Source organism: Pelodiscus sinensis, chromosome 5 (genome assembly GCF_052426305.1).
Source record: "Pelodiscus sinensis isolate ZL-2025 chromosome 5, ASM5242630v1, whole genome shotgun sequence".
Lineage (NCBI taxonomy): Eukaryota > Metazoa > Chordata > Testudines > Trionychidae > Pelodiscus > Pelodiscus sinensis.
The window spans coordinates 20222133-20231533 of record NC_143056.1 but is presented as its reverse complement, the minus strand read 5'-3'; positions in this window follow the sequence as shown (position 1 = coordinate 20231533).

Genomic DNA, 9401 nt, shown 5'->3' with positions numbered 1-9401 from the left:
ATATTCTTCTACAATCCTAGGTTTGGGTAGCCTTCATATTTTGTTGAATTTTCAAGACCCCTGGAGGTTCCTGGAGGGGGTGGAGGGAGCACAGCCCCAATAAAAGAAGTGTGTTCACATTTAGCAGGGCGAGGGAAAGGGGGTATAAACATTTTTGTTGAAAATCAAAGTACAAGCCTGATAGAAAAGTACTTTAAAATAGCAGGCGTTCTCTGCTTCCCCTCCTATACTGAGACATATTTTTATATAGTGCGTGAATCTGTTGGTCTGTCCATATTTACCTCTCTTACTTGCTTTATGGAGAAATGTCAGTCTCCTCTGGCAACTGCAAAAGGGACTACATGGAATATCTATAATTTTGGGGCCCAGCATTACTACTACATTGACCCTAATGCCTCCATGTATTGGGATTAAGATTATGTCCAAGATATTTACAAGGCAGCATTTTCCAGCTGTTCTTCAGTTTTTCTATAGAACTCTCTCTCATTTGGTATATTAGCTGTTCTGTTTCATACTGAGCAGGGAGGGAGACATCACTCGTGGGATTTCCTGGTGACTTCAACAGAACTGCTCTTATAGAGATGTTTAACTTTAAGCATGCAAGGGTATGTCTAGACTGCACCCCTCTGCTGGCAGAGGGATGCAGATTAGGAAGGTCAAAATTGCTAATGAAGTGGGGATTTAAATATACTGCACTTAATTAGCATAAAATGGCCGCCACTTTTTTTTGGCACTGAGCTTTGTCGGAGAAAAGCAGCAGTCTAGAGGCTGATCTGTTGCTAAAGAAAGCCTTTTCTGATAGATCCTGTATACCTCCTGTATATCTCGTTTTATTTAAATCCCCACTTTGTTAGTAATTTCAACCTGCCTAATCTGCATCCCTCTGCAGGCAGAGGAATGCAGTCTAGACACACCCCAAGTGTTTGTAAGATTGGTGGCTTAGACATTTCACCTTTCCCTATTCACTACTCTTGGTTTGATCAGGTGAGATGCTTTTGCTTAGCCTTTTCTGAGGGTGGAAAACAAAAGTCAGTATATTCAAAAGTGGCTTCTGATTTTTGAATCTCAGGTTTTTTTGCATGGGGGAGTGGTGTTTCAAAACCTGAAACACCTTGATTGTGTCTTTCAAAGTTTGAGAGTATCTTTCTGCAATTCTCTTGACTAAAGCGGAGATGCCAGCTGTGTAGCATCTTTCAAGTGAGGCACCTAAAGCCAGTGCCCACTTTGAAAATGCTCCCAGTGACATTCAGTGACTCCCTCTTTGGCTCACCAGAGCCCAACCTTAATGATGGACACAATTAAGAAGTAGGTGATGGAATGCTAAAGCCCCATTTGTGCAATGAGCTCCACCCGGGAAGACCTAAACTCATGTGCAGCTCCATTTCCTTCTGTAAGGTTCTGCCTAGAGGGAGCGACCTGTTTGTACAGAGCTCATTGCAGGATTGAAGCGGTAGGCTGTTAAATTGTAAGATATTAATTTAGACAATCAAAAAAATCTACCATGAAATATGTTAAAAATAAAGCCTGTAAAATTTTCTTATTGCCAAATTTACGTTAATTTAGGGAGACCGTGTTATGAGTACCCAGAGGTTATATCATGTTGCCTGTATTAAATGCACTTGGATTTTTTTTCTACAGGAAAGTCACAGTTATGCCTACTGTGTTCAGATATTACTAATAATCATCTGTGTATCAAATGCCCCTGAAAGGAATATGGAGCTTCCATTGTCTGTCTGAAAATAAAATTCTTGTGTCTATAAAAGACTATTATTAAAGCATCAGAAGCAGGTAAAAGATTAAAGAGTAACTTCTTAGTACATCAGCTATCACTATGGGGAGTAATGCAGAGGAGCTATATTACCAACTTCATATTAAACTAAACCAATCCTATCAAAAATAAATAGAATACATTTTTCATATTTCACACAGCATCATCAAGTACTATTTAATCTTTCTCTCCGCCACAAGGATCTAATACAGCAACACTATTTTGGTAATATTAAAATGGTTAATAACTTAAGTGATTTATATGGTTATGTTCCAACAGTTTTTGTATTTCCTGCTATTTGCTAAACCTCTCTAGTGTTGCCTATTTCAGTAGAATAGAAGAGGAGGATGTGTCAAAAAGGAAAGAGAGATTAAAGGCTCCTTTTGAAGGTTTGCTGTGATTGTAGCTCCCTGGTGGTTAATGAAAAAAGATTAATAAATCTCAAAACTTTATCCAAGAAATCTTGAAATAAAACTCCTGAAATCTAATTGAGCATTGTCATCTCTTTTTGTGATATTTTAAGTACCCCCCCCAAAAAAAAACACCACCCAAAAACCCTAGCACAAAAGTGAACAGTTGTGAATTTCAAACCCACTAAATGGATCATAACATGTATATCATAAGAGAGGATGTTTCATTAAGCAGCAATAAGTGACATCTATTTAAACATTCTTCCTAACTGAGGGGCAAATCCTCTATTATGTAACAACGAGAATTTACACCTGCAGAGGCTTTGCCCAGAGATTTGTATTTTCCCTGTCAGTTTCTGAAGTATACTGTCAGATTATTAATTGCATCTCCATGTTAAAACACTTGGTTGAAAAGCTTTAAATCTGCTATTGAGATAAAGGCCTCTCCCTGAATGATTTGTCACATGAAGAATGTTGTGTAATGCACATTGTCAATTTTGGAACATTTTAAGTTGATTTCTGTTGTTACCGTTCTAGAGTTTTTTGAATAATTGTTGGATTTGTATGTGTGTGTATATATAAAAGTGGGGGTTACATGACCATTCGATTACACTATATTTAACATCCCTATTTTAAAATAAATTCCTCAGGTGCTATGTTCCAATACTCATTACACTTAGTTTATCTGTCACTCTCATTTTAGGGGCCTTTAGCTTGCGTGGATTACACGATCCTAGAGTAACTCTCCTAGGTGGAGGCCATCCACTATTCCAGCCAGCTGAGTTGTTTGTATGTTTTAATTACATTTCCAGAAGTGAGAACAAGCTTTTTTCTTTCCCCAGTGCTTTGTCTGCTTCAGTTACAGGAAGGGCAGCGTGCAGTAGTCAGATCTCAGACTCACTGCTTGATTGTTTATATATGGCAATAGGGCTGGGAAGAGTCAAAGAATCTGCCCCTGGGAGAAACTGACTGTAGAACAACCAGCAGATAAAGGGCACTAGCTGCCTCAGCACAGGAAATTTTCCCTTGGAGCTCAGGAGGTTTTGTATTGTTTCTATAAAACCAGCAGCCCCAGAGGATTATTGTTTGCTGGTTTGAGCTCATAAGGATTACAGTCATTACCCAACCACTAGTCAGCACCTTGAACTTAATTTAACATATAATTAAGAATTATATTCTAACCTTTAGTTCCATTATATGCTTCTGAGGAAATTAGAAAAGCATTTGCAGTTATTTGCAGCATGAATTTCTTAAAAGCCCCATGTATTACATTTTATAACAAAAAGGAAGAGGGTAAGTCAAATTAAATAGTGCCCAGAACATTTAATTCTAATCCTGGATTAGCTCACTCTCAATTAAGAGAATAAAAAAGAATGTGATCCTTTCTTTATGGATATAAATGCATATGTTCCTCCCATGAGGGATGAATTACAGATTTTGCAGTCACAATTTCACATGGTAAAATAAAATGGGGGGAGAGAGGGAAAAGGATGTTAAATTACTACACAAAAGGGCCTGAAGGTTAGAAACCATTATTCTTCAGTCTGGTTTTTGAATGAGGAGAGTTTGCAAACATATGGCCATGGTGTACCACTGGGCTCAAAGTTATAAAGTGGACACCACCTCTTCTAGCTGTGTTGGGTAGTACAAGACAGGTGCCTAACTCATTCTGACAGGAAATTCTTTTAAGCGACTAAGATGCCTGACTGTCGTGGCAGATGCCTGCTTGAAGGTCACTGAACAGAGCTAGGCACTTCGCTGCAACCCAAACTTAAGTGTGTGTCCCTTAGAGAGTAGTAGGGCTGGTAGTCAAAAGAGAGAGCCTGATACGCGAAGCCTGGTAACAACTAACAGGGCTTTGTGCACAGTGATCTGCCTAAAATGTTCTAAACACTGGGCTACAGGATTTTCTGAGGTGTGGTTACCTCATCTCCACTTTAACTGAAGAACTAAATATTAATTGGGCTTCCAAAAGTCAGAACTATTTTGTAGTGACTATTCCAATGACTAGGACATTCATCTGGAAGGTGTCAGATCCTTGCTCCTCACGGGATTAGTAAACAGATCCCCTGGCCTATACCATAGCTGCCTCCTGGAAATCAAAGCTTATGCAAGTAGCTTTGAGAAAGAGAGAAGAGAAGTGAAGGATAGGGGTTCTGGCAAAGAACAAAAAGGATGGTGTTGTAAGAAAGGAGGTCACAAGGAAAACCTGCCATTCTCATGAGTTAAATCAGAGCTAGATTTTATTTATTCTGTATTGGGTATGTGTGGGTACTTCCTTTTTCCTAAAGCTGTTTGTGGTTTCAGGTTTAACTTGTGGGATGTTTTTGTTTGTTTACTCTTGTTCTAAAAGGATGCTTTCTGCCATTGTTCTTAATGGGTTGAAAGTTAGTCTGCCATCAATGAAGATGGTATCCTGTGTTCTATGAGGTAGAAAGCTATCAAGATGTTGGAAAGAAGATGATATAGGGCAGTGGTCTCCAACCATTTTAACCACAAGATCACTTTTTCAATTTAAGTGCAATGTAAGAGCTACCTCAAACCCACATACCTCTGCCCCTTCTCTGAGGCCCTGCCCCTGCCCTGCTCCTGCCCCACCCCTTCCTCAGGGCTCACCCTGCTCACTGCTTTCCCCTTTTACCTCCCCCCCTCCTCACTCGCTTGCACCAGGCTGGGGTAGCGATTTGGGGTGCAGACTGATCTGGGCCCAGGGTGAGGGATTGGGGTTTAGGAGAGGGTTTCAGGGTGCAAGCTCTCGGAAGGACTTCGGGTGCAGGAGGGACTCATGTCTGGGGCAGGAGGTTGGGTGTAGGAGAAGGTTCAGGGCTGCGACAGGGGTTCAGGATGCAGGCTCTGGCTGGGCACCGTTTAACTCAGATGGCTTCCAGGTGGTGAAGCAGTGGGGTTAAGGCAGGCTGACTCCTGCCCTGGCCCCACACCTGTACCACTCCTGAAAGCAGCTAGCATGTGCAGAAATGGCTCCATGGCACCATGTGCTGCCCCTCATCTACAGTCACTGAGACCACAGCTTCTACTGGCCACAGTTCTCTGTTATTGATCAATTGGGGCTGCAGGAGCGGTGTCTGCAGGCAAGGACAGCATGTGGAGATCCGCTGCTCTGCCTCTCTCAGGGGCTACAGGGACATGCCAGCCACTTCCAGGAGCAGCAATTCCCATAAGGATAACTACTCCAGCCATGACGATTAGGCATTTTAGAACTCACTACTCAAATAATTGAATGCAAGCGTAAGAGAGAAATGAAAATTATGAAATGCACAGACCAGTCAGAAACCAAAAATAACACACACTTTATTTGCATTGCCAAGCTCCCTCCATCCCCTTCTCTCTGTGTCGAGATAGGGTACAGGAATGGAGAGAGGAGGGACACCTTGATATCAGCGCTCCCTCCTGTTCTCCCTTCCACGCCCTGCACAGCAAGTAAGAGGCTGGGGGGCAGCAGGCAGAGGACAGGAGCAGCATGACAGTGGGCAGAGGGGCAACTAAAGTAACAGCGCTTCATAGCTTCCTGGCCAAACCAGTCAGGATCATCTGTCAGAGGCTCCAGAGGATTCCAATACTGCTTGGCGACTGCTGATTTAGGGAACTAAAATGGGGACTAGATTTTTTAAATCCAAAGATATCCCATCCCACCCCAAGATGGCGGGTGACAGGTGCCACGTTCTGTACCTTTGGGATGGGGAAAGACCCAGGAAAATAGAGGGGAAAGGTGAAGGAAAGAATAACCCTATCTCCATTAAGGAGCTAAATGAAGACCCATTCCACTTACTTGGGGGGGTGGCTTCCTCTACAGACAAGGAATATAAAATACCATTTGCTTAGTTAATTAGTTAAATGTTAAGTTTAACCAGTTAACTGATTCAGTGGGGGCAGGTGGGAAGGACATTCCAAAGACAGCAGCATGGGAGGGCAAGCAGCAGTGCTTGTGGGGAGGCATCTTAAGAGGAAACCTGCAGAATACTCCACTTAGGAAGGAACAATCAGTTTCACACATACAGAATGAAAAATGACTATCTAGGAAGGAGTACTGCAAAAAGGGATCTAGGGCCCCTGACTTCAGTGATACCAGTGTAATTCTGCCTGTAAAAAATCAAAGACTATATTGTAATATATGTACAAAGGGGTAAGGTTAAGAGTGTTTATATGGAATTGTGAACTTTGCATTTTCTGACTCGAGTGCTTATCTGAGCATATTTACTGTTCTAGCACAGACCTTGTGGTATGGAATATTTATTAAAGCTCTGTGAAAGTGGCAAGAAATTGCAATCAATAAAGTTGATAGCATTAAACATTGCCAACTTAGGGCCTGATGAAGCAAAAAATACCAGACAGGCTGCTGAATCTGGCTTTTAGAGGACTACTATTGCCCGGACATTTTTGAACAGCTGCTGTATTTCACTGATGGATGAAGTAATTCCTGTGTAGCTCCATACTGTAACCCATATTAATATATTAAAGTCATTGGGAATCTTTTGTGTGCACAGAGTGCAGGAACAAGCTGTTTGTAAAACACTTTAGCACCATTGTGAGAGAACATATCAGATGGAAGATTATTTCTGAAAATCAAAATGGTGTAACAGAATGGCCTACGTAGAAGGAATTAATATGAATTTTTCTGTGGTTCAGAGACTATCTATAGCCCAGACTGTCAGTCAGACTGAACTCTGAGGTTCCTAGACTAACAGCTGTGACAAAAACAACTATTTAAACACAGGTTTTTGTATTTGATTGCTTGAACTGTTTGCTCCCTTTCCACAAATAACTTGTGTAAAAACATGCACTTCAGTGTGAGTTAAAGATCCAGATTTCTTTCTGAGATGGGAGGAAGCTTTTACACACCACATCCCCTCCTTCATGGTCAAAACTACCACATCCCTGGAAAGTCTGCACAGAATCATAAGGACTTGGCCTAGCCTTTTAATGACCCTCCTCTCCACGAGGCTCTGCAGGCCACTTCACTCTAAAAGTACTGTTCTGTACCTACACTGCTCCTTAAGCAAGAGCAGGCAAGGAAAAGATTTACTGCTTGTGTAACCAGAATCAATTCCTATGTAAATGGCTATCTTTTTTTCCAGTCTCCAGTAGGCTCTTGGGCTAAGTCTACACTGCAGGCTTTTTGTGCAAGAACAGGTGTTCTTGCGCAAAAATTGGCAGAGCATCTACACTGCACGCATGTTCTTGCACAAGTAAATTTACAGTAAAGCATCAGAAGAGAGGGCTTCTTGCGCAAGAGTTATTCCTCTATGAGGAATAAGCCCTCTTGCGCAAGGCAGTGTGGATGGGGACAGGGGTTGCGCAAGAGGGCGTCCACACTGCCATGGATGCTCTTGCACAAAAACACATCTCTTGCGCAAAGGCACATGGCAGTGTGGATGCGCTCTTGTGCAAGAACTCTTGCACAAAAAATTCTTGCGCAAGAAGCCTGCAGTGTAGACGTAGCCATTGGGTAAGTCTGCATTGCAATAAAACACTCAGGGCTGGCCTGTGTCCACTGGCTCAGGCTACAGGGCCATAAATTTGGGTTAGATGTTTGGTCCTGAATGCTGCTACCCTCCAAAGGAGGAGCAGCCCAGGTTCCAACCAAAGCATAATGTTTGGGGTTCATGGGGGCCAAAAGTAGGTTTCAGGGTGTTAGAAAGCCAGAGTGCCGCTCTGTAAGGCTGATGCCACAGACTCTGAGCCCTGCCTCCTAGGGCTGAAACCAAACCCTGAATAACTTAGCTTTGCAGGGCTTCATACTCTTAGAAGCCTATTCCAGCAGACCTTTCATGGAAGGGGCTTGTATTGTATTTGAAATCAGGTGGAAGCTTGCTGCAGAAGCACATAGTCCAAGTCTTTTCTGATACACATGATTAGCTAGCAAATTAGATACCTGTCTGACTGGAAGTTTATGAAATATTTACTACTTAGCAGAAATCAAAACTATATATAATATGCATTATGTATCTGGCCATGTTAGAGTAGTTGCTTTATTCAGAGCCATTCGAGTCTCTAGGGCAAATTAGTAACTACAGAATTTTTTTATGGGTGATGAAGAGATAGTGAATATTGTTTAGCCAAAAGACAGAAGCAGTTCTTTGCATCAGCTGTCTTGCATAATGAGGATGTTCAAATTTTAATTAAATCTTATGTATATTCATGAAAACTTATCGAACTGCCAGACCTAGTAGATCTGATTCCCCTACTAGGATTGCCAGACCAAGTAGATCTGATTCCCCTACTAGTCATTGATGTCCTAGTCAAAAACTGCAGTCAAAAAGGGGTCCCGGTGACTCCAGTTATCACTTCTGTCCAGGCCTTTGAGTCAGGTCAGCAGTGCAGTAGGGCTAAAGCAGGCTCCCTGCCCGCCCTGGCTCTAGGTAGTTTCCAGGAATGGGCAGCATGTCCCTGTGACCATTAGCTAGAAGGACAATCAGGGAAGTTTTGGGCACTGCCCTCTCTCCCAGCATCAACTCTGCAGTTCCCAATGATGGGAGCTGTGGCAAATGGAAGCTGCAGGGATAATGCCTGTGGGTGAAGTCAGTGCAAAGCTGCCTGCTCGTCTTTCTGCTTAGGAGCCAAGGGATATATCATCTCTTTTGGAAGAACCCCCAAGATAAGTCCTGCCTGAGCCCACACCGAAAATCCGCTCCTGCAGCCCAACCCACTGCCCCATCCACGAGTGTCCTTTTGCATCCAAACTCCCTCCTGGAGCCACACCTCCTCCCCCACTCTAGCCCTGAGCCCCCTTCTGCATCTCAAAAGCTTCAGCCCCACTCCAGAGCCTACACTCCCTGCTGGAGCCTGCCCCCCCAAAGTCCAAGCTCCCTGCTCCAGTTCTGTACTCCAAACCCCTCAACTTCAGCCTGGACCGCCCTCTTGTACTACACCCCAGCCCAGTGAAAGTGAATGAATAGCAGGAAGAGCAAGCAACAGAGAAAGGGTGATGAAGAGTGGAGGGGTGCCCTTGGGAGAAGGGGCAGGGCAAAGGTATTTGATTTTCTGTGATTAGAAACGTGGCAACCCTACCCTCTAACTCTTAGGCTACATCTACACTAGCAGTTTCTTCCGGAAGAGCAGCCGTTCTTCCGCAAAAACTTGCCGGTTGTCTACACTGCACGAGCGTTCTTCCAGAAGTAAATTTACTGTATAGCATTGTAAAACAGGGCTTCTTCCAGAAGAGTTATTCCTCTCCCCATAAGGAATAAGCCCTTTTGTGCAAGAAT